The following is a 3,723-nucleotide window of genomic DNA, read 5'->3' on the forward strand; positions in this document are numbered from 1 at the left end:
TTGAGATTCAAGCTCGATGTCAGTGTGAGCCAGCTATGCTATGTGCTGGCAGATTAGGTAGGAACATGTGTGAGACATAAATGACTGCGTGTCCAGCTGGTCATAGTGTGTGGACATTAGCTAGGGTTAGTAGAGTGTGGACACAACTCATTGTGTGTTGTGTGGATTATGGATTAGTGCATTATGCTTTGTGTGAGAGTGGACACGGCTTCCCTCTATGGTTAGGGTTTGCAATATACATTAGGGTTTGCTCCTGTGTGTGTGTCTCCTCCTCCTCTACCGTTCTTTCAACATGTCTTCCTTGTTATGCCATACTTTTTAAATGTCCCTAATTACCTCTTGGTTGTACATTGGTCGGTAGTGTAGAGCTGAAGTTAGGCACTAGCTTCATAGTGTGTAATACTAGTCTACCATGGTAACCCTTGTAGATAAATAGCTACCACTTTCAATTATAGTTTCATCCTCGTAAAGGTGGCTAGCAAAGGAAGCCACGAAGGTGGTGGTAGGCTCACAGATTGGTAGCAAAGGTTTTTGCTCAAGCTGATATGTTATTAGGCCAGCAGCTAGAAGCATCAGGTTAGGATTTCTGTCATACCAATGAACTCCAAGCCTGGGAGCTGATAAGAGTGGTATCTTCATGGTAGGTACTATGCTAAGAGTAGTGGCTCCTAGGCTTGGAGCTCAGTTACCAAGCTTGGAGCTCATAGGCATGAGGCTGGGAGTGATTTAGGTGGTAACTTGATGATAGGTACTATGCTAAGAGTTAAGGTAGCCACCACTGTTTACATTGCAGCTACTGTTCCAAAGCTGGTAGTTACCTTTCTATCCCTAAAAACCACCATTGTCAACCTGGTAGCTTCCACTCTTAAGATGGTTGCTACCTTACCTACCTACTGGCTTTCACTCTATACAGGTAGCTACCATTGTTGTTCCAAACCTGGTAGTTACCTTTCTGCCTTTAAAAGCCACCATTGTCAACCTGGTAGCTTCCACTCTTAGCATAGTTGCTACCTTATCTAGCTGGTGGCTCTCACTCTATACAAGTAGCTACCACTATTAACATGGCAGCTACTGTTCCAAAGCTGGTAGTTACCTTTCTGTCTTTAAAAGCCACTATTGTCAACCTGGTAGCTTCCACTCTTAACATGATTGCTACCTTACCTACCTGGTGGCTTTCACTCTTAATAGGTAGCTTACCACTATTAACATGGCAGCTACTGTTCCAAAGCTGGTAGTTACCTTTCTGTCTCTAAAAGCCACCATTGTTCACCTAGTAGCTTCCACTCTTAACATGGTTGCTACCTTTTCTACCTGGTGGCGTCCACTCTAACCAAATAGCTACCACTCTAAACACGGCAGCTATTGTTCCAAACCTTTAACCTAAAAGCTATTGTTTATTTCTGGCATGAAAAATTTCTAAATTACCAAGTTAGTTCTAATTCTTTGACTCCTATAAGCTATATATGTTGTTCATAGGCTGATTTCTTGTCTTGATTTACTGCAGGTAGAATTCTTTCTTGCATTCAAACAGAGTCATCTAGAGGTACAGATTCACCAAAGAGCATTTGAAAAGCTGAAGCCTTATTTTGTACACAAGCTTCGAGATCGGTACAATTGTTGTTGCATCACACATGTCCAGATGTCATTCTTACAAGATGCTATCAACCATTTACGCCAAGCTGGTCTCGGTGTGCATGGAAAAGAGTGTATATGTCAATGCAACATTTGTGGTGTTGGAGAAAAATGCACAGCTCACACACAAACTTACTCAAGCCTTACAAATTTGTGGGAATCAGTATTGTGTTTGAAGCCTAGCAGTTCTGACTTCTTTGCATTGAAGTGTTTGATGGGAGAGTGCCTATCTTGTGGACCCTCAAAGAAGCTTTCGACATGTCCTATGGAGGAATCAAGTAGCGTACGCACAATAAAGGTGAAGATTTTTGAAGACATTCAAGTTGGTGAAACAGATTCTGGCAAGAAAAAGAAAAGAAAAGTTCTCTCTCCCACAAGGAGATGCAACATGGGGAACTATTTGACCTCTTTAGGGATCACTTACAAAAGTTCATAAAGCACAACTTTATCTACAGATGGCAAGTTGAGCAATTTAAAGAGTGCCTACGTGTGTTTCTTGACGTTGTGGTTGTTTCAGTTGTAGACTTTGCTGAAAATTATACATTCAAAGAACAAAATGAGATTCAATCAATGCATTGGTTTTCTTGCCAAGTTACAATATTTGTCCATATCACATATGTGCAGATTGTAGGAAGTCTTCAAAAGTATTATCATTTTTACATTTCTGATGATAAAACTCATGATACTCTTTTTGTTCAACATTGCTTCATGCTCCATCATGGATGGTTGAAAGAGCTAGGCTTATCCCTCAAGGAGCATTGGGTGTGGTCAGACGAGGCAGCCTCGCAGTTTAAGGCAAAGAGGCCTTTCTACTTTGTTGCTCGGTATGGGACTCTCACAGGGTTAAAGATGACACATCATTTCTCGGGATCTGGTCATGGGAAGGGTGAACATGATGGTGCAGGTGCTGTTATCAAAAGACATTTGACTCAAGAGCAGCTTAAGCCAGATTGTAGAAAATTGCAATGTGCAGAGGATGTGGTTGCCTTTTTAAGACAAACCATGTGTGATGGGGCTACTGCCACATATGCATCCAAAGTAAGACCAGTTACCAGGGTGTTTTGGGAAGTTAAGGAAGGCGACGTGGATAGAAGCAAGAAGTGGGACTACAAATCTGTGGATGGCGCTCGTGGGATACATTGTGTCTCAGGTTACTCTTTAACAAATGGAAAAGCTCTCAGATGCAGGCAGCTATCATGCTTTTGCAATTCTTGTACGCAAGGCCTTTGGAGGAGGTGCTCTAGGAAGTCACATGTCAAGAAGTGGGAGTATGTTACCCTTGAACCTTCAAAAGATGTCAGAGATGCTAATGAAGTTGAAGATTTTGCATACGAAGGACACCATGATGCTTTGAGTGATGCACTTTGCATTGGTGACAATTTTGCTGTCATAGCTCCTCATGACAATGAGGAGCTTGCAGATTTTTATGTCTTGAAATGCACAGCTCAGAAGCAAAAATCTGATACTAAGCTAACAGATGACTGGGGGAATGTTTGCCTTGCTGGTTCATTTGTTGTCAAGGAGGGAATATGGTACAAACAAGAGAAAGGAAATCCCTATGAGTATAAGCTATTACGGCGCAAGCCTGAAGCTATTTTGCCATCCCACCTTGTAAGATCCATCAAGTTCCCAATGGAAAAGGTTCAAGGATGTGGGATGAGATTTTTGATTTCCCTAGAAGCATATGAGGCTATTTACAATACCACTCCCTTTGATGTATAGCTTGCTGAAAATAATTCAAGCTATTTCTTTTGGACATACTTGTTTTTTTTGGATCCTCATCTACTCATGCTGATCTCTTGCAGGCAAGGGTCACCAAGAGCCACACCAGGCTTGTGGGTGTCTACTGTGAATGATAATTAAACTTGCCTGATCTTTCGTAGGGATGCTCAAATTGTGGTACATGGTAAATCTTACTAGGCACATTCCATACATGTCAAGGTATTCTTTTACACTATGGGTCTTATGATGTGGCATGACCATATTGCTCAAGATGCACAATTAATGAGCTTCTAAAGTATACCACTATACCAGTACCTAGCAGGAGAACCTTGGTAGCACTTGCTAGTAGGCTACAAGCATCTAGGTAGC

At 41.7% G+C, this 3,723-nt stretch overlaps 1 pseudogene; it reads left to right on the plus strand.

The window, feature by feature from the left end:
- Positions 1-753: 753 nt before the first annotated feature.
- LOC147641459 (uncharacterized) lies at positions 754-3,354 on the plus strand (annotated as a pseudogene).
- Positions 3,355-3,723: the final 369 nt, after the last annotated feature.

The sequence above is a fragment of the Cibotium barometz genome, chromosome 2, assembly GCF_041138505.1.
Source record: "Cibotium barometz isolate CiBa-2024 chromosome 2, ASM4113850v1, whole genome shotgun sequence".
NCBI lineage: Eukaryota > Viridiplantae > Streptophyta > Polypodiopsida > Cyatheales > Cibotiaceae > Cibotium > Cibotium barometz.